Source organism: Chrysochloris asiatica, unplaced genomic scaffold (assembly GCF_000296735.1).
Source record: "Chrysochloris asiatica unplaced genomic scaffold, ChrAsi1.0 scaffold00181, whole genome shotgun sequence".
NCBI classification, from domain to species: domain Eukaryota; kingdom Metazoa; phylum Chordata; class Mammalia; order Afrosoricida; family Chrysochloridae; genus Chrysochloris; species Chrysochloris asiatica.
The window spans coordinates 4280897-4302804 of record NW_006408699.1 but is presented as its reverse complement, the minus strand read 5'-3'; the positions used below and the strand labels follow the sequence as shown (position 1 = coordinate 4302804).

At 40.0% G+C, this 21908-nt stretch overlaps 1 pseudogene; it reads right to left on the bottom strand.

The window, feature by feature from the left end:
- Nucleotides 1-14870: 14870 nt before the first annotated feature.
- LOC102829120 lies at nt 14871-21569 on the bottom strand (annotated as a pseudogene).
- Nucleotides 21570-21908: the final 339 nt, after the last annotated feature.

Below are 21908 nucleotides of genomic sequence, written 5' to 3'. Positions count from 1 at the left end.
ATTCCACAGGAGAAAGATGAGACTTTCTGCTCCAGAAAAGATTTAAAAGGCTCAGAAACCCTATACAGAGCTACAATGAGTTGGAACTGACTCCAAGACACTTAACAACAACAAAAGGATAGAAATGATGTCTGGAATTCCACAGGGCAGTTTCCATTCATGATGTAAGGTTGCCCGCACTGGCTTGCTAGGAGCTGGACTGGGCTGGACCTGGGCATAGAGACCTTGTGTGGCTGCAGAGTAACACTTCTCAGCAGATGCCTCTCCTTTACATCTGTTTGGAAAGTCTTGAGTTTTGTCTCCAGCTTATTCATTCTCGTGATAGAGGTTTGCTGTTAGTTATCTGCATGATGTCTTGGCTTGACACACTGTCTTTATGAACAAGCATTTGTTGAGTACAATCCTTAAAGGCAATGCACACAAAATGAAAAGTATTTGCAAGCAAACTATGACTTGAATCGTATTTGTTGTAATGCCTTTCCCTGCTTTTATGTCAGCAGCCTCGCTGAAAGCAGCTGGCATGTCCCCTAAGTGGCTGCTTGTGCCTATTGCAACTTCCTAATTCTAACTTGAAATCACTAAAAAGCATTTTGTGCTGTCATAATCATTTGGAGGAGCCATAACTGGCTGTTTCATTATTAAAGCCCCATCCAACGGTTGGGAGAATTCTGATCAAGGTTTAATGATATTATGGGTTAGTTTACCCTCCATTCATGTCCCTATCATTCCAGAACTGACCAATGCATTGCCTTGTAAAATAAAATTAAACATAACTTGTGCTGGGTGAAAGGTATAATTCTGAGATCAGTGGGAAAATAATGAAGTCTTCCTTCAGAAGTCCCTATAACTGTTAATTTACTCCCCCAAAAGGCAACACCCCTGAAATTTGCCTTTATTTGCTGGCAATGAAATGTTATGTGTTTGGCTTCCAATGCCTTGATGAGTTGCCATCCACTGAGTACTAATCTAATGAAATGCCTCTAGGATCTCTCTTCAGGGTTCAATCAGTGCCTGTCTCAATCCAGTCCTAGGGAGTTATCTTCCCTTTCCAGGTGTGAGAATTCGTACAGTGAGTTGCACCCAAATTCCTAAAAAAGTATTCAATCTAATGGGCTCCAGTTAAAAATGGTAGTAATAGGAAGGGATCTGGTCATTATAGAAATGATTGTGCTATAAGGAATGTATTTCAAGTCCTTACAAACCAACTTGGCGGTACTTAACAACAACAACATGCCTGGGTTAGGTGTTGGGCTGCTAACTAGAAAGTCAGTAGTTAAACCCACCACTGGTTTCTAAGGAGAGAGATGAGGCTGTGAGCTTCATAAAGATTCACAGTCTCAGAAACTCAATATAGGGTTGCTATGAGTAGGAACTGACTGTGGTTATAATCTCATTTGGGGATGAGTTGTCTTTTTTATGTGAATAAAGCAGGATTAATGTATGGTGCGTCTTGAGTCAATCTCTTTTGAGATCTTAAAGAGATTAAACAAATACGTGAAGAAGAGACAGAGGTAGAAGAAATACCAAGCCACCTGAAGATTTCACCGGAGCAGAACTCAGAGAGACAAGGACCTTCCGTGAGGCCCAACACAGAGAAAGAGCCTTCTCCCCTATGACAGACACTGTGGATTCAGACTGGTAACCTCCAAAACTGAGAGAAGTAAATTTCTGTTAAAACTACCCATTTGTAGTATTTCTATTATAACAGCACTAGATTACTAAAACAGTATGTTTATTCAGTTTGCAAATAATTGTTATTGCATGTAATTGATTCAGTTCCAACTCATAGCAACCCTGTATAGGGTTTCTGAGGAGCATCTGGTGGGTTTGAACCACTGACCTTGAGGTTAGCAGGTCCAGTGTTTATTCATCATTGTGTCTACAGCTTTTTATTTTCTTCTTTAATAATTAGCACTTAGGAGGGAGCTAAACTATCAGGAGAAGGTGGGATGGTATTGAAATAAATTAGACTTGTCATTATTTCACATCCTAACTGGAAAAAAATTGGTGTGCCACACTACCTGAAACCACTAATACTATCATCCAAAGACTGCATTCCTGGTTTGTAGAAGGTACCCATATGTCATGACTAAGGAGTTGTGTTACAAACAGCAAAGTCCTGAAAATCTGCGACTTAAAAAAAGTTGTGACTTAATTTTAATTTGTTTCTCCAACATGTAATAAAATGACCAAAAACATGAGGAGCGTTTCTTGCATGTGATAGTTCCATAATGTCCTCAGAGACCCACGCTCCATCCAGCTATCTGTGTGTAACAGAAGAAAAGTCTCATGGCTTTCCTGCTGGCTGCTAGAGCTCCCACCATCACATCTTTTTTCCAGAATGGAGAAAGGGATTGACAAAATGGAATCTGCTAGCCACGTCAACCCCCTTAAAAATGATTTCCTTAGAATCCCAACTATCTCATTTGTTGTTGCTGCTAAATGCTGTTGATTTGGTTCCAACTCATAGCAACCCTACCCAAGTAGAAACTGGTGGGTTTGAACTGCCGAGGTTTTGGTTAACAGTCCACTACTTATCCCACAGTGCCACACCAGAACTCCAAGTCATTGACAACCCCTAAATAGAAGGGAAGCTAAGAAAAGTTTTTCCTGAGTCCATTGCCACTGTGATAACAAGGACAGTTAGAGGGTGCCTAGAGGAGAGGCACTACCAGACTCTGCAGGGTGATGAGGTTAGCCTTGTACTTTTGTTAATATGTTGTTGTTGTTCTTAGGTGCCATTGAGTTGGTAACTTATGCACAGCAGAAGGAAACACTGCCCGATCCTGGGACAACCTCAGTATTGTTGCCACACTTCAGTCCATCGATGCTGCTATTTGGCTAATCCATCTCATTGGGGGTCTTCCTCCTTTTTCTTTGACCCTCCACCTTACCAAATATGATATCCTTCTCCAGTGACTGATCCCTCCTGACAATATGTCCAAAGTATGAGAGACGAAGTTTGGCCATCTTGGCCTCCAGGGAGCACTCTGGCTGCACTTCTTCAACACGGATCTGTTGGTTCTTTTGGCAGCCCATGGCACTTTCAATATTCTCCTCCAACACCATAACTCATATGCATCAATTCTTCTACTGTCTTCCTTATTTACTGTCCAGCTTTCACATGCATATGAGGTTATTGAAAATACCATGCCTTGGGTCATGCGCATCTTAGTCTTCAAGCTGATATCTTTGCTCTTCAACACTTTAAAAAGGTCTTGTGCAGCAGATTTGCCTAATGCAATACATCCTTTGGTTTCTTGACTGCTGCTTCCATGAGTGTTGGTAGTTGATCAAGAGGAATGAAGTCCTTGACAACTTCAATCTTTTCTCTGTTGATAAGAATGTTGTTTATTGGTCCAGTGGTGAGGATTTTTGTTTTCTTTACATTGAGATGTAATCCATATCGAAGACTGCGCTCTTTGATCTTCATCAGTAAATGTTTTAAGTCCTCTTCACTTTCAGCAAGCAAGGTTGTATCATCTGCATATCGCAGGTTGTTAATGAGTCTTCCTCCAATCCTGATGCCACATTTTTCTTCTTAGAACCCAGCTTCTCGGATTATTTGCTCAGCATACAGGTGGAATAAGTATGGTCAAAGAATACAACCCTGTCATACACCCTTCTTAATTTTAAACCATTCAATGTCCCCATGTTCTGTTCGACTGCTACTTCTTGGTCCAGGTCCAGGTTCCTCATGGGCACAATTAAGTGTTCCGGAATATTCATACTTCACAATGTTGTCCATAGCTTGTCATGATCCACACAATCAAAAGCCTTTGCATAGTCAATAAAGTACAGGTGAACATCTTTCTGATATTCTCTGCTTTCATCCAAGATCCATTGGACATCAGCAATGCTATCTGATATCTCTTGTTCCATGGCCTCTTTTGAATCTGGCTTGAACCTCTGGAAGTTCTCTGTCAATGTATGCTTGCAGCCGTTTCTGTATTACCTTTAGTAAAACTTTACTCGTATGGGATATCAAGGAGATTGGGTGGACTTGAACCAACCTTTTGGTTAGCTGTTGAGTACATTAGTCATTTGTATCACACAGAGACTCATTTTGCTGTTGTTGTGTATCATCATGTCAGTTCCAACTCAAAGAACACGTGAAGTGAAAGTTTCTATGATTTTGTAGTAACATATACTCTTTTACTTGCGGTCCTGGTGTGACGCTACAGGTTAATGAGCTGGACTGCAAGGTCAGTTTGAACCACAAGGTTGGCAGTTCAAACTCACCAGCTGCTCCTAGGAAACCCTATATGGGGTTGTTGAGTTGGAACCGACTCAAAGGCACTTAACAACAACAACAACAACTCTTCTACTTACCCTAGCAAACATAAGAGTAGGGAAGGCGAATGTTCATGGAAAATTGGAATTAAAAGATAATGAAATTTTTCCAGGAGCATTTTAAAGGTCACTCATACATACCTTTGTACAAGCTTCGTTGTTTTTCTTTCTCTAGAGAACTCAGTTAAGAATAATGGAAACCTGTGACTTTTTTTTTTAACCTTTAGCTAAGAGGGCACTCTTTCTGAGGGCAGAGTGAATTGAATAATGCCCCACCCACCCACACAAATTATGTCCACCCAGAAGAACCTCAGAATAAGACCTTATTTGGAAATGAAGTTTTTTCAGATGTTATTACCTAAGAATCTTCAAAACCTTGGCACTATTGACATTTTGGGCCAGATAATTCTTCGTTGCTGGGAACAATCCTGTGCATTATGGAATGTTTCAAAGCATCCCTGACCTTCTCCTACTAGATGCACCTCCCCTCCCAATTGTGACAACTCAAAATGTTTCCAGCAGTACTACATGTCTGCTGGGTAGGGGGAATATAGCTCCCAGGTCAAGAAGCGTGCTTTGGACAAACAAGCTGGTGACAGTGAAACCCCAGAAACAACAACAAAAAAGCTTAGCTTTTTACCCCTTGATTTGTCTTGTAGGTTGTTGGCAGGAGACAGGTAATAAAATTAATTTGATGATACTTTTGGTTATCTTTTGCTGATTTCTCTCTTCTGCCCTGGTCAAAGTCTGTATCTGATCCACTGAAAACATTGTCTGGAGTATGCACAAAGGAATTTACCCTCGTTTCATCTGGGACCTTCCCAGGAGGCCACATTAGAAACCAACTCCTTCTGGGCCACATACCTTGGACCTAATTTGGCTCTTGGGGAATGGATGCTGGGGACAGGGAGACAGGAGAGAAACTCTGAGAATAGGTCTGTTCTTATTTTTTAAAGACCTCATAGTACTTCAGAGGAAGAAAAACCAGTAAAAACAGGATTTACACATCCATCAGTTGCTTTGTTTAATCTTGACATCATTAGTTTTCTTTCCTGAGGAGTCAATCATCAGTTTTTCAGCTACAGCTGACTTAGTTTGTAGTGACAGGTGTCACTAATGGTAGCTAATGGGAGCCACAGATAAACCCAGTCTTCACTGGGGTCTCTCACCACAGCTGGAGTGGGAGCCAGGGAGAGGAGAAATATCAAAAGACTGATCACAAGGAGAGGGCTACAATGCACCCTGATGATCTACATAAATAACCTGAAAATAACTGTTTGTCTTGATTTGTTTCTTTTCTTATTTCTGTCTTGCTTCTTTGGGTGGGGAAGTCGTGCATCAAACTAAGTCAGTTGGGCATGACAGCACATCCCTCAGCGTCTAGCAGTATTTGGGGCATCTCTGCATTTCCTCAGGGTTCTAGAACCTGGGCAACAATAGAATGTCCTCCCTTACTTTGATGAGCTAGCTTCTCAGGGCTCTTTGCAGTTCTGACTTCATATTTGTGCAAAAGAGTTCCTGCTCTGACCTGCTATTTCTCTTCCCCACAAATACAAATTTTGCTTATTAAAGAACGTGAGTATCTTGGTCACTCAGGACATGGTGCTTTGTGCTGGCACAGCTATACCAGGCCCTCAACAACCACTATGCACATTAACACTGTTCCAGACCCAGGTAGGAGCTTCTTGCCCTATGAACTCACAACCCAAAGCTCAAACCCCAAAGGCCATGAAGGTGTGTAGATCTATTAGGGTAGAGACAGATGTTGCTTCAGAAGGCAGGAAAAAATTTGTATGTGAAAATGTTTAGGAAAGAGAAAAGAAATAAAACTTCTTGAATGCAAGCTATTCTAATGTCTCAATTATGCCAGGCATTCATTTCTTGCATCTCTTAAGTTCTGATATTTGGTTCCCAGAATACTTAATAAAAACAACAGTGCATTCCCAACAGCTTACACATATATGGTGACTGAGGAACATTTGCTGTATTAATTCATATCACTCTTTAATTTGTACCAGTGACTTATCTAGAAGCATGAAAATGACTATTTTGAAAACTAGATGGACAATCATGCTGTTGTTGTTAGGTGCCGTTGAATGTGTTCCGACACATAGTGACTTACGTACAACAGAACACTGCACAGCTCAGTTCTGTGCCATCCTCACAATCTTTGCCCATTTGAGTCCATTGATGCAGCCACTGAGTCAGTCCAATCTGTTGCGGGTCTTTCTTTTTCATCCTCTCTATTTTGCCGAGTTTGATGCCCTTCTCCAGGGACTGGTCCTACCTAATAATATGTTGAAAGTATTAATAACATGTGAAAAGCATTCTGTCTGTATGTCTTCCAATATAGATTTATTCATTTTCTTGCCGTCTAAAGTATATTAAATATTCCTTCTTGTTGTTGTTGTTGTTAAGTGCCAGCAAGTCGGTTCTGACCCATAGCAACCCTGTATAGGGTTTCTGAGGAGCAACTGGTGAGCTTGAACTGCCAACCTTGCAGTTCAAATGGCTTTGCAGTCTGACACATTAACCCACAGCACCACACTAGGACTCCTTACCAAAATGCATCACATTTTATTTGGTCTTCCTTATTCATTGTCCAGCTTTTGCATGCTTTTGAGGCAATTCAAAATACCATGGCTTAGGTCATGCACACCTTAGTTCTCAAAGTGACATCTTTGCTTTTTAACATGTTAAAAGAAATTTTTTGATGCAAATTTTCCCAATTCAGCGCGTCCTTTGATTTCTTTCTCTTTTTTTACGGCGTTTGATTTCTTGACTACTACTTCTTTGGGAATTGGTTGTACGTCCAAGTAAAATGAAATCATTGACAACTTCAATCTTTTCTCAGTTTATCATGATGTTGCTTATTTGTCCCATTGTGAGGATGTTTTGCTTATGCTGAAATGCAATCCATAGTAAAAGCTGTATTCTTTGATCTTCATTAGTAAGTGCTTCAAGTTTTCTTCACTTTCAACAAGATTGTGTCATCTGTATATTGCAAGTTGTTAATGAGTCTTCCCTCAATTCTAATGTCATATTCTTCATATAGTCTAGCTTCTTGGATTATGTGCTCAGCGTACTAACGGAATAAATATAGTGAAAGTTGACAATCCTGACACACACCTTTCCTGATGTTAAACCACACAGTATCCTCTTCTGTTTGAACAACTGCTTCTTGGTCTATGTACAAGTTCCTCATGAGCATGATTAAGTGTTATGGAATTTCCATTCTTTGCAATGTCATCCATAATTTGTTATGATTCTCACAGTCGAATGCTTTTGCATAGTCCACAAAACACAGGTTAAACAACTTTCTCTGCTTTCAGCCAAGATCCAGCTGTCATCAGAAATGATACCCCCATTTGACATCCTCTTCTGAATCTGGCTTGAATTCCCAGCGCTTCCCTGACAATGTATTGCTGCAACAGTTTTTGAATTATCTTCAGCAAAATTTAACTTTCTTGTGATATTAATGATTTTGTTTGATACTTTGCACATTCTGTTAGATCACCTTTCTTTGGAATGGACATGAATAAGGATCTCTTCTAATTGGTTGATCAGGTAGCTGCTTTCCAAATTTCTTGGCATAGACTAGTAAGTGCTTCCAGAATTGCATGAATTTGTTGAAACATCTCAATTAGTATTCCATCTTTTCTGGGTCCTTGTTTTTTGCACGAATGCCTTCAGTGCAGCTTGGACTTCTTCCTTCAACACTATTGTTCTTGGTCATATGCTACTTTCTGAAATGGTTGACTCTGGATGAATTCTTTTGGGTACAGTGACTCTGTGTATTCCTTCCATCTTCTTTTGATGATTCCAGCATCATACAATATTTTACCCATAGAATTCTTCCATATTGCAATTTGTGACTTGATTTTTTTCTTCAGTCCATTTAGCTTAAGAAATGCTGAGTGTGTTCTTCTTTTTTGGTTTTCTAACTGCAGGTTTTTGTACCTTTCATTATAATATTTTGTTTACTCAAGCTGTCCTATTCAGTTCTTTTCCTTCATTTCTTCCATTCGCTTTAGCTACTCTATGTTCAAGAGCAAGTTTCAGAGTCTTTTCTGACATCCACTTTTATCTTTTCTTTATTTTAAATGACTTTTTGCTTTCTTCATGTATGATTTCCTTTATGTCATTCCACAAGTCATTAGTGTTTGATGTGTCAAATCTATTCTTAAAATGGTCTCTAAATTCAAGAGGGATATACTCAAGTTTTTCTAAAATATACTTGACTCTCATTGACTTGCTTTTATTTCTTCAGCTTTCACATGAACTTACATATGAGCAATTGGCTCAGCCTCTAGCTGTGTTCTAACTGATAATATTGAGCTTCTCTGCCTTCTCTTCTCACAGATGTAGTCGACTTGATTCCTATGTATTTCATGTACTGAAGTCCAAGTGTATAGTAGCCATTTATGCTGTTGTCAAAGGTATTTTCAATGAGTAAGTGGTTGGGTTTTGCATAATTCTATCACACGATTTCTTTCACCAAGGCTATGCTTCAGCATTTCAGTCACCAAAAATTGTTAATGCATCCTGATTTCATGTTTGATCAATTTTAGACTGCAAAAGTTTTTAAGCAGTCTTCCATTTCAAACATTTTCTATAAGAGTTTGTTAACCTATCCTTTAAATATGGTATGTGAACTGTCATTTATATTCTCGTCTCAAGTCCTACAGACATTAAGGATTAGTTTGTACTTTGCTGCCCATAAATGATGTTAGAAGGTGAGACAGAGTGCAAGATAATAGCTAGTGTTTACTGAGCAGTCACTTTAGGACAGGCACTGTTACATGAACCATCTTAGCAAATCCTACAATAAACCCATTTTACAGATAATGAAACTGAAACTCAGATGGCTGATGTGCTTTGTCGAAGGTCACCTTCTAATCAGTGGAGGGCCAAGATCTGTGTCCTACCCACTCAACTTCAAAATTAAAAGTTCTAACTTGATCCTCATTAACTCAGGTTCATGTAAAGGGGTGTAGCTACTGCTACATACAGCATACAGCAAATTCTTTGGGGGTTTCTTTCATATCTGCCTGAGGCAGAACACTTGTTAGTAGTGTCTGATTTTTCTCTTGGGTCGCTTCAGAACAAGGATCCCCCTCCCCCCAGGTTTATCTGGATTCCTCTCTCACTGGTTTTAGGGGATAGTTGGCTGTGGAGGTAGCATGTGACTTTATATGCATATCTGTCAGAGCCTGCTGTGTTCTTTTCTTTTTCTTCCTTTTTGTGTCTGGGCTTCACATCTCCCCAGGGCAAAGAGATAAAACACTATTTTATCATCATTCAATGTGTGAAGAGGTCTTCTTGGTGAATTCCTATCATGGACCCACTCACAAATCCTATAGGAGAATGGAGTATGGATCACAGATGAAACTTAAATCCGGCTTTGCAGGAATTAGACAGTTTACAAATGAATGCAGTATCTGCGTTTGGACAAGAGTTACCCTGAGATCCTCATAGCTTTAGTGGCGTTATATACATCAATGCTCTTTAGAAGCTTCTCTGGATCAAGAACATGCAAACTAACACTTTCTCCAAGGGTTCCCTGTACAGCGTTAAGGACGAGATGAGGACTGAGCATCAGCCAGTCATTAACAACTGGGTAGCTCTGACCCCAGTGGGCCTGACTCCCTGAGAGATCGATCCTCACAAGTCTCGGTCCTTCCTGTCAGGAGCAGGGAGAAGCATCCATCTCAAATCCCTCTCAGATATATGCAGACTAATAGAAGGGATTGTTGTTATTGTTCTGGTCGTGTGCTTTCGAGGCAATTCCAACTTATAGTGACCCTGTATAGGGTTTCTGAGATTTACTGGTGGGTTTGAAACCCTGACCTTGTGGTTAGCCTGGTTAGCAGTTCAGTGCTTATCCTACAGACTGCAACAATCCCAAGCAACAGTTCTCAATGTGTGATATGTGGCTCCCAGGGGGTCCTTGAGGACCTTTAAGGGGTCCACAGGTCAAAACTATTCTCATAATACTTATATGTCATTTTCTGTATTCACTCTTATTCCCTTTATAGTTCTGGAGGCTACATGATGTCTGATACCACAACAGATTGAATGCAGAAGCAGATATGAGAACCCATCTGTCTTCTATTAAAGCAGACACAAGAGAGATTTGCAAAAATGTAAAATTGTGCTATTCTTTTTGCTATTTTTTTTTAATTTGGGAAAATGTAGCCATTTTTCATAAAGTGCATCATTTCTACTAGTATGTAATGGTAATATGGGTTTATTGTCATTACTTTTTAATGAATTAATAAATATTTTTTAATTCCTCAGCTTTAATTTCTAATATTGTTGTTGTTGTTAAGTGCCTAATATAGTAAGTATCAATAGATATAATACATATAAACAAAAGTTCTCTGTGGTCCTCTATGTTTTTTTTAAGCGTGTAAAGGGGTCGTGAGACCAACATGTTTCAGAGCTATTGAGGTAAAGGTCACTCTACATCATTTAGCATTGGTATCTCTGGTCCTCATTGTATGTCCACTGCCTATCTTCACAGGATAAAGGAAACAGTCCAGATTTTATCAGGCCATCTTAAATTCAAGGGGACCTTACAATATTAGAAGGATATTCTTTAAGTATAAATATATTGTTGTTGTTAAGTGCCGTCGAGTTGATTCCCACCCCTTGCGACCCTGTATAGGGTTTCCAAAGAGCCGCTGGTGAACTTGAACCACTGACCTTGAAGTTCAAACGACTTTGTAGTCTGACACATTAGCCTACAGCATCACACCAGGATTCCATTATAAATATGTGGTGGTGGTGGTGGTTATATGCCGTGGAGTCGGTTCCAACTCATAGCAACCCTGTACAAGGTTTCTGAGGCTGTAAATCTTTACAGAAGCAGAAAGCCTCATCTTTCTCGTGCTGAACAGCTGGTAGTTTCAAACTGCTGACCTTGAGGTTCGCAGCCCGATTCGTAACTACTATGCTACCAGATCCCTTTTATAATAAATATATAGACTATGTACAAGGAACACTGGTCATGTAGTGGGTTACAAGCAGGGCTGCTAACTGCAAGATCAGTAGTTCAAATCTGTCGGCTGCTCCAGGAAATAAAGTTGAGGCTTTCAGCTCCTGTAAAGATGAACAGTCCCAGGAACCCTATACAGAGTTTCTATGAATTGGAAAAGACTCAGTGACACATAATCACCATCACCAGACTATGCAAAGAAAAAACAACCCTTCACCTATGGTTGAGGAAAAATAACTTTTCACTCATAGTTTGCAAAGGACATTCCTCTGAGTACGGTTTTTAAGAGATATGTTGCATTCTCTCCCCCAAAGCAAAGGTCCTGAAGTCAAGTAAATATAAAAAATATTTAAAATATCTACTTAATGTAAGTTTTCTCACAGTCTTCAATATGAACAACATTGTGCTGCTTTTCAAAAATTTATTTGACCATTAGAATTTTCTTCAGGATGACTTTTAATACTAATATTCTAAGGAACACAGTTTGGGAAACTGCTTCACTCAGCAAAAGGATGAATTTTTCTTTTAAGACAAATCCTGGGAACTTATGCAAAGTCCTCCTATGTGCTCCAATGTGGTCACAATTAGGCCTAGCTGCACTCTGTCTTTGGGTGTGCAGATGTGGGTTTGGTTGTGTGGTGGGGGTTGACTGGGATAGCTCTGCAGGATAAGCACTCAACCACAAAGTTTGGTTTAAGCCATAAGGTCAACAGTTCAAATCCACCAGCTGCTGCTTGGAAACCCTATAAGGGTCGCTATGAGTCGAACCAACTTGATAGCACTTAACAACAACAATGGTGAATTAAAAGGTTTGCAGGAGTGGGGTGGGGGTGAGCCTGGATGGGGAATGAATTTGAAGCCTGGTGGAAGGAGCAGAAATGGAGACTTTCTAGAGCTGGTGGAAGGAGTGTGAGCAGAGCTTCCCAGAGGTAAAAAATGAGGCAGACTGGCTATGCCCAGCGCTGGTCTGCCCTGGTCTCCCAAGCCCTTCATAGGAGAGACGTCTGCTGCTGGAATGGAATGTCCATCTTGGCCCATGCATGTTCTTGCTCACTCCCCTGATACCATACTTACCTGCTGCACTTCAGTTCAGCTTTTCCTGCTCCCCTCTGCTGGGAAGTAGTTGCTAATCTGATGGGGCAAGAGTCTGACACTCATTTATGGAGGTGGCTCTGGAGGCAGATGCTCTGACACTGTGACTTGGGGGTAAGTTTCTTAACCTCCCTCTATTTTGTTCCCTTATCTGAAAAATGGAGTTGACAGTCACATCTTTCTCACAATATCCCAGTGATAGCACCTTCAAAGGGGCTTCAAAAAGCTTGTGGAAAAAATGGGGAGAAAACATAATGAAACTTTTCCATGAACTTGTAAAGCTTCCTCATATGTGACGGACTTGAATCAGTTCCTGAGATAATGTGAAGTGATTCACTGATGACCGTTATTATTTCTTTCTCCCTTTTTTTTTTTAAGTTTTTTTTACTATGGATTGAGTAAAAGTTTACAGGGAAGACCACCATCCATTTTACATTCAATAAATCACAGACTTGTTTCATTACAATGATTATAATCCCCTTCATGTACCATCAGTTAACAGCATTTCTCTGTATTCACTTTAGCTTTTTTTTAAAACAAAACAAAGCAAAAACCACTCAGGCATATATAATAATTTACACCTCCAAAGGGCACATTCTGCAAGTCTGCCTCCTGGCCACTGGCTCTTAATCACTCTCTTCCCATAAATCTGGAGTCAGCCACTCCCTCTCTCCATGTCCCCATCTCTGCCTCCATCTCTGGCCGTTATTATTTCTTGTATTATGTTTCATCCTTGGTGTGGGGATCAAAGAGTTAAAGGATGGTCCACCCTTTCAGGTTTCGTTTTCATGCTGCCACCTGCTCCATTTGGGCTCTCTCTTTTCTCACTTGACAGTCTTGTACTGGGTGGATAGATTAGTTCAGAACTGCACTGTGGACTTAGTTATCATTAAGTCCCATGTATGGATGGGAGAAGAGAAGAGGGGCATCCAACTGCAGTTTCAAGTTCAGCCATGCTCTCCAAAAATAATTTACCTGAAGCTTTGTTCCTTGAGGGTTCTGGCTGCTTGTCCCCATTAATAAAGTGGGACTTCCTCCCACAGTGTGTCTTCTCCATCCATCAGCTCTCCAGAGGTGAATGGTATGTAACTGGAACATGAACACTAAAGACTCAGCCCTATCATCCTGTCTGTTCTGAGGGAGCAGGGTCTGTTTTCCATTTTGAGTTCAGTTGGGCCTCAGTATAATAAAGGGGCACCTCACAGATGCACTGGAGTTTCCCAAGGACCAGTAATAAGCACAGGGGTCCTATGTCTGAAAACATCCTGTTAGTGTTCTTCCTCATGAAGCAGATTTGAGAAACATAGTTTGAACAAGAGCAAAATTCAGGCTTCTATAGATTCCTGGCTGAACTGAACTCACCCAGCTGAGAGATCAGGGCTCCCTGCAATGCAGAACCTGCCTGGTGATCCAACTGATTAGAGAAGACCAGCTCTGCCTGGGCAATTGCATGACCTATATTCTAGTCTCCTCAGGTGAGTGTCACATCTGTCCTTGAAGGGGAAGAAAGATGAAAGGCTTCCCTGCATCTTCCGGGAGGTCTGAAATTCTCTTTTTATGGACTTTCTGGGATATAAGTGAGTGGTTTTTTGGGAATAAATTTTCTCCTTTGACCATCACTGTGGTCCCTAAATCTAAGGCAGAGAATAGGGACCCTTTTCTCCCTTTGTGGTTGACATCTCCTTTCCCAGGTGAACTGTCCTCTCCTCTTGCCCAGGCCTTGAACATTGCCAGCTGAGTTGCTCCTTGAAGCTGAGGTGGTGGCAGTGAGATCTGCAAAAGCAGGGAGGGCCTCTTCTGTCTGAGGTCATTTCATTCAGTGAAGCCATTTGCTGCATATCTGTCTGGACACGGACATAGTTGTTGTTGTTGCTTTTGTTGTTTGTTTACATACTAAAACATAGTTTACCAGAGAAAAGTCTGCATGTGTGATTTCCAGTTCCTCAGACACATTTATATTCATTCTTTATATAGGGTATATATGTTATACAAATATGTCATCTTATTTTACTTTCAAGCATAAATTTATTTTAGAGCACAGATTATGAAGTGACACATTAAGTACACAATGGTTTTACAAAATAACCCAGTTGTTTCAACTGCAAACATTATAAAATATTGTTTCTCCAAAGCAGTTACCACTTTTAAGAGCAATTTTAGTAGTTCTCTATGCTTCTAAAAAAAAAAGAGCAAACAACAACAACAAATCCCAGCTATACCTAGAATAAGCCAACTGTATATTTTCTTAGAGCTATTTTTTACACATTTCAACACTATAAATCAGATTCAGAGGTAGCCTTTAGTAAAGTTTAATGCCTGAAATATATTTCTATTTCATAAAGACCCTTATCCTTCTAAAGAATTTCTCAAAGCAGATTTTCCTTCTGCAGTATATTCAATCTCTTAAATCTCATCAAGAGTGTGAGGGAAAAGGCTAGTATTACCAAAAATGTTTCACCTTTTTTGTAACCAGTCCACATCCATTTTAGGTCTCCTTTACGTAACTCAGAAGATCATCTTTTTTCATTTGGTATCCACTTTTTCCCCAGTCTTCTTGTATCTGTTGTAACAGAGCTCCAATTTCTTTTCCTGCAGAAATGTTGATGTCATGGCCACTTGCAGGAAACGGAGGAATGGTCCACTGCCACATGGCCTTCAGGAGACAGTGGTACCTGAGTAGTTCACATACGTGGTCCCTAGAATCTATCATAAAGTCCTGGTAGGGTTTCAATGGTTCTGAACCATTGATTGCTTTAATCAAATCTTTCCTATTCTTAACTATAAATAAACCAATGTTCTCCATTTCTTTTGAAATCTTCAACCTCAAACCCAATTTCGTGATATCATCCTGTACTTTGATTAATGAGACCAAAAGAATCAACAGTTTGGTGAAAACCCTTCAACATTCTTACTGACTTTAAAAATTCATCTAAACGTGTATTAGTAGGTAAACCTATATAAGGAGCCACATCAAGATCAGAGAGAAGATAAATCAAATGATGTACGTGGTTACCAAAAATAATTTGTTTCGATTCCACCCAAATCCTCTCTCCTGATATTCCAGCCAAGACTTCTGCATTTCCTTCAATTGCTTCCAAAGTTTCAGGATCATGCTCACTAGGTTTTTCAACAATTCTCCCATAAAACCTGAAATATCTTACAATTGGAAGTTAATCTTCCTGTATTCTCTGTTTAACATATCCAACAAATCAAACTTTCTTATTTTTTAAATCTTCACAACCATTAAAGTAGTCAAATAAGGTACCATCAAACATAGAATTGTAGTGAGATCTCTGTGCTCAGCATCTTTCTGCCAGCCAGTTATGAATTCTACCTCAGTATGTCTTCCATCTGTGAAAACATCAAGCCATAGTACAGTAATTTCAATATTTTCTTCATGTTTCAGTTGTCCATGCTTTTCTATTTGTTTTTGATCATACAAATCCAGCAGACAAACATCTCCTTCATTAGAGCAGACGTGGCCATAGTTGCAAAATCCACATCTTGAAGTTGTACTCCATTTAATAAATCCCTCACCTGCTATTCTTAACTCATACTTTTCTTTGACAAATAATTCCACAGTGCCACCAGGCTCCTAAATACCAGCAGTCATTTTAAAATAATGGATCTTCAACTTTGTGTGCATCAGAATCAATCTGCGGAGCTCTCACCATTGATGTTACACTTGAGCCCATTGCTGCTGCCACTGTGCTATTCTATCCAGTTGGGGTTCTTCTTCTTTTTCATTGACCGTCTCATCTTTATGTTCTCCAAGGACTGGTCTCTCCTGATAACATGTCTGAAGTATGAGAGAAGACTGTACTTCCAACACAGACTTGTTCTTCTGACAGTCCATGGAACTTTAAATATTATTTTCCAACATCATAACACAAATGCATCAATTCTTTTATAGTCTTAATTATTCACTCTCCAGCTTTCATGTATTGTTGTTGTTAGGTGCCATCGAGTTGGTACTGACTCATAGTGACATTATGCACAGCACAACGAAACACTGCCCAATCCTGGGCCAACCTCACTACTGTTGCACTATTGAGTCCATTGATGTTCCACCTGGACAATCCATCTCACTGGGGGTCTTCCTCTTTTTCTCTGACTCTCTGCCTTACCAAACATGATATCCTTCTCCAGTGACTGGTCCCTCCTGACAATATGTCCGAAGTATGAGAGATGAAGTCTGGCCATCCTGGCCTCCAAGGAGCACTCTGGCTGCACTTCTTCCAAAATGAATCTATTGGTTCTTTTGGCAGCCCATGGCACTTTCAATATTTTCCTCCAACACCATAACTCAAAAGAATCAATTCTTCTAAGGTCTTCCTTATTCACTGTCCAGCTTTCACATGCAAATGAGGTTGTTGAAAATACCATGGCTTGGGTCAGGCGTACCTTAGTCCTCAAGCTGACATCTTTGCTCTTCAAAACTTAAAAAGTTCCTGTGCAGCAGATTTGCCTAATGCAATACGTCGTTTGATTTCTTGACTGCTGCTTTATTGTATATATAGGCTTAAGTCATGGTTTCATGGGACATTGACTTGCTGCTGCTTTATTGTATATATAGGCTTAAGTCATGGTTTCATGGGACATCCTAGTGAATTAACCAAGTAACATGTCTAGTGCTTCTGTTATATCTCCTACTTCATTGCTTAATGCCTGTCATCTTAAACGAGAGCTTGCAAGTAGCCATCCAAGGCACAAGAATTGGCCTCAATTCTTGTGTCTCAATCCTCAATCCTTCTGTGAAGAGCGACTGGACTGCTGGGGACTGTAAATAGACACTGCTTCAGAAGGCACCATCTACCCCAACTACAGCTCCGCAAGGGCTGTGCCAGGGAGGCAGGTACTTCAACATCTGGAGAGAAAGTTACCAACCAGACATCAGGGAAGATAACATGGTCTCTGTTTCATTTAAACTATCTCAATTTAGAAAAGTCTACTGGGGCTCCAGCCCTGAAATGAGTGTCTTGTCTCCCACACCAAGTACTGGGCCAAAGAGTTTAGCAACACACGGCCCAGAGAAGGAAAGTGTCCTAGCAGCAGTCAGAGGGGCTGAGCTCCACGTTGGGGTTCTTTCTCTAATTCCGGGGAAGGCCTTTCATAACAATCATTTCTGCCCTCCTGTAGGGACCCCAGAAAGAGTCTCTGGAGGGTGGTGGATCTGTCTTCAACTCGCTGCCAATGCCACTCACCCGGCACAGGCCCAGCCCACTTGCTTACCAACCAGAATGTAGTTTTTGATCAGGCTACTTTATAGTTCTCTTTAAATATATCAACTATTATTTGAGCCATTATGGTCTTTCTCAAATTATCTTTAAAAACAAAACAAACTTCTATTGTGAATTGCATTCAACAGATCATATACTTTGCTTCATTACAATGATTACAATCCCCTCCATGTACCAATGGTTAACAGTATTTCCCTCTATTTACTTTTTTTTTTTTAAGGTTTTTATTGTGAATTGAGTGAAAGTTTACAGGGCAGATCATCAGTTTTACATTCTACAATGATTATAATCCCCTCCATGTACCATCAGTTAAAGCTCTATCCACTTTAGCTTTAAAAACAAAACAAAAAACACTCAGACATATACAACAATTTATACCTCCAAAGGGCACCTTCTGCAAGTCTGCCTCCTGGCCACCATCTCTTAGTACCTCTCTTCACATGAATCTAAAGTCCTCAGCTTCTCCCTCTCTCCATGCCTCCATCTCTGGTGTTGCTGCTTCTCTGGATAAGGTCCCGCATTCTGCTTGTGCTCTTCTCCCTTGATGGTCCTAGGGTCCTTTGTTTCTGGACTGTAAGATTAACTACTCCTTGTTTTTGTTACAAAACTTCTACCTTTACAATTGTGACAGTCGCAATTAGTCATGATAACAATTATTCACTATTGAATCATACAAATCTTATCCCCATCTTTTTTCACCAGACCCTTCTAGACAAGATGAAATATATTCAGTGGGGGTTCTTTCTTTCCCCCCATACTCTTAAACTAAACACCCTTTTGAAACCTTGTAAGCCAGTCACTTTGTGCCTTTATCGCCCCCTCATTTTAGGTAGCCAATGTCTAAGTTGCCCATCCCTATCTACCCTGTGTACAGAGGTGATAGCATTGATACTTAATGTGAAGATACTTAGATGGGTGTATATTTTGGTATTTTTTATGCTTTCTGAGTTATCAGGAGATAGGCTTTCCTTTTCACTCTTCTTCCTGAGAAATTTCAAGTTGCCACTGTTGGTCGTTGTGATGTAACTCAGGATTTAATTTCTATTTCCTTTTTAGTCTGCCTGTCCCACTCCACAATCCCCATTCAGGCCTTTTTCCTAGTAATAAACAGTTCCGGGCCAGCTGTGGCTGGTTTGTACTGACATTTGGTTTTAAGTGGAAAGTCACTTTAAATTTTGAGATCTGTGTACATGCGTAGTAGAACCCTCAGGGGGAGGGATGTCCACTCACTCAGGTACCCCCTCTAGTCACCAGAATGGAGGTGCGTAGCCAGCAAGAGACCAATGCGCAGATAAAAAAGGCAAAAAAAGAGGTCCACAACTTTATCTCCACGGTTCTGTCAGGCATCCGTGGCTGCTCTGATCCTTCCCCCACTTGGTCTCGACCAGAATGGCGGCGCCAGGAGCAGCTGAGCATCTTGAATTAGAAAGCAATGGATTTCTTGCTTCTGCTACAAATTCCCCTAACTGTAAGTCTTCCAACCTTCTAAATATTTTTTTATATGTGGTTCAGAGTTCTGGCACCATATCCTGAGCCTGCTTGGTCTGGTATTTTGTATTGTTGCTGATGGAACGCCTCACTGCAATTTCATCCGATCCGCCATCTTGTTTGTTCTCCCTCTATGTACTTAAACCCTTACACTTCTCCCTCTCACTTCTTAAACTTTCCTCTACTAGCCTTCTGTTTGCTGCATATTGCCTGCCCTGTTGTCCCTCATGCTAGCATGTGTCTACCTTCTAGCCCGTAAAAATAATTTGCCCTCCCCCCACACCAGTAACCATCATATATTTTCTTTTATCAAGAAAATCTTAACTTTTTAGACATTGGTCTCATACAATAGTTGTTCTTTTGTGATTGATTAATTTCACTCAGCATAATGTCCTCTAGGTTTAAACTGTTGTGAGGTGTTTCATCATTATTATTCATCACTGTATAGTATTCCATTGTGTGTATGTACCAAAGTTTATTTAACAATTCGTCTGTTGATGGGCATTTAGGTTGTCTCCATATTTTTGATGTGTCTCTTGTAAACAGTACATTAAAGTATCCTATTTCTTCTCCATTCTGCTGTCTGTCTCCTGACTGGTACATTTAATCCATTTACATTCAGTGTACTTATCTGCAGGGATGAATTGATAGCTATCATTTTGCTGTATGTTTTCTTGTAGTGCTATTGATTTCATGTCTCCACATCATTTTCTGTGCTTTCATTTTGTTGTGGGTTTTTTTCTCATTTTCATTTCTCCTTTGTTAATGTTTGCTAAATCTTTCAATTTTCATCTTTAAAAAATTTTTTTGATATGCAAGTATATTGATTTTCTTGAGGTTACCCTGTAATTTCTTAGTCCCATTTCCTGCCTGCCCCAAAATAAAACAGTCAGTTTTATCTTGAAATCTACTTAACTTCCTTGCCATTTGGAATTTCTGTAATTCCTTTGTCTTGCTTTGTAGTTGGCTTCATTATAAATTGATATCTCTAGTTCCCTATTTTCAGTCTTGTAGGTTTGTTTTACTTTAAATATTTTTATATCTGGATTGAATTCTGGATGATGTTGTCATGTATGGTAATCTCAGATTATTGTCTCCTGTTGTTAGTTCTTAGTCCAAAGAACACCCTTTAGCATTTTTGTAAAGTTGATTTGTCATTAAAAATTTGTTTAATTTCTGTTTATCAGGAAATATCCTAATTTCATAGTTGTATTTGAGCTTTGCTGAATATAGGATTCTTGGTTGGAATTTTTTTTTTTCTTTCAGAGTTTTATATATGTTATCTCATTGCCTTTCTGCCTGCTTAGTTTCTGTTGAGAAATCAGTTTCCTAATTTCAGGATTCTTTCCTTGTCTTTGGAGTTGGAAAATTTGATTATGATGTCTTTTGTTTTTCTTTGGGGATTCTATCCTGTTTGGGGTTCATTCAACTTCTTGTGTGCTTCTCTTCACACCTTTTATGATGTTAGGTAAGTTTTCTTCTAACAACTCTTTGACAATTTTCTCTGTGCTTGTCTCTTTGTGTTCTGGAATTCCAATCATACATAAGTTGTTCCTCTTCATGGTGTCTCACGTAACTCTTAGGCTTTTTTTTGGATTTGTTTCATTCTTTTTCCTGATTGTTCTTCTAGTATACTAGAACTGAGAGATTTATCTTCAAGTGCACCAATTTGGGCTTCCATTGCTTTGCATATACTCCTTTGCCCTTTCAATGTATTGTCCATTTCTGAGCTCTTAGTATTAATCTTCTGGATTTCTAACTGCAGGTTTTGTATTGTTTCAAAATTTGCATTTATTTTGTCGGTTTGTTTTTTGTTTTACAGAGTTCTTCTAATGCTTTTACTGTGTTCTCCTTGCTTTCCTTGATTTTTCTATCAATCCTTTGAAGGTACCCAATTATCATTCTTTTGAATTAGTTTTTTCAGTTAGTTCCATTACTTTTTCTTACTCAGAAATGCTTTCTGGCTTTGCATTTTGGTTATTTGAGCCATTCTTTCTTATTTCTTCATGTGAGCTAAAATTGTCTGTTGTCTTAGGGGCACTGTGGAGTTGTTATATTTGGAAACCAAACAGAGCAGTTGTTGGAACCAAAGGGGTGAAATCTCTGGAGGGCTCTTGCAATTCCAGGAACTTGTGAGGCTGTTGTGGAAAGGATGTGACAGCATTGTTCCTGGCCCTAGATATAGCTCCTACTGGCCTCATTGTGATCTACGTTCAGGGCACTCAGTCTGAAAGTAGTTTGTGGGGGCCCTTGATGGAGCTGGTCTCAGTGACTGTTAGAACCACAGGGAAGCTGGGGGCAGGGTGACTGATTAAATGCTGGTCTGGTGCCTCTTCAGGTTTTTTGGGTTTGGACCTGAGCCCACCTGATTCATGTCATGAAGTGGTGTACTGAAATGGAATACCAAAGCAACACAACCAGCCCCTACCTCCCACTGACATAGCTCTCAACCACATGGCTCCAAATCCCTGAGAGCAGGGTCTGTGCTGGGGTTGGATGAAGGTGGGAGCTGGTCACACTTCTGGTCACCAGGAGAGCATGGGGAAAAAGAAGAAATTGTACCTTTCTGATGCCTGCATGAATCCACTCTGCCAGGTCTCTCACAGCTGCCAAAGCTGCTCACAGATGGCCAAACCATGTGTGACTAGCTGTTCCCCAGTCTCCCTCTCTCACTGTCCTGGCTCAGCCTCTCTTCCAAGCAAGTACTCCAACCTTTCTTTTGCAGATCAGAATACCTGAATTTTCATCTGTGTCTGTTTCATTTGGTCTTTCGTACTTTTGTTGTAGAGGGTCCA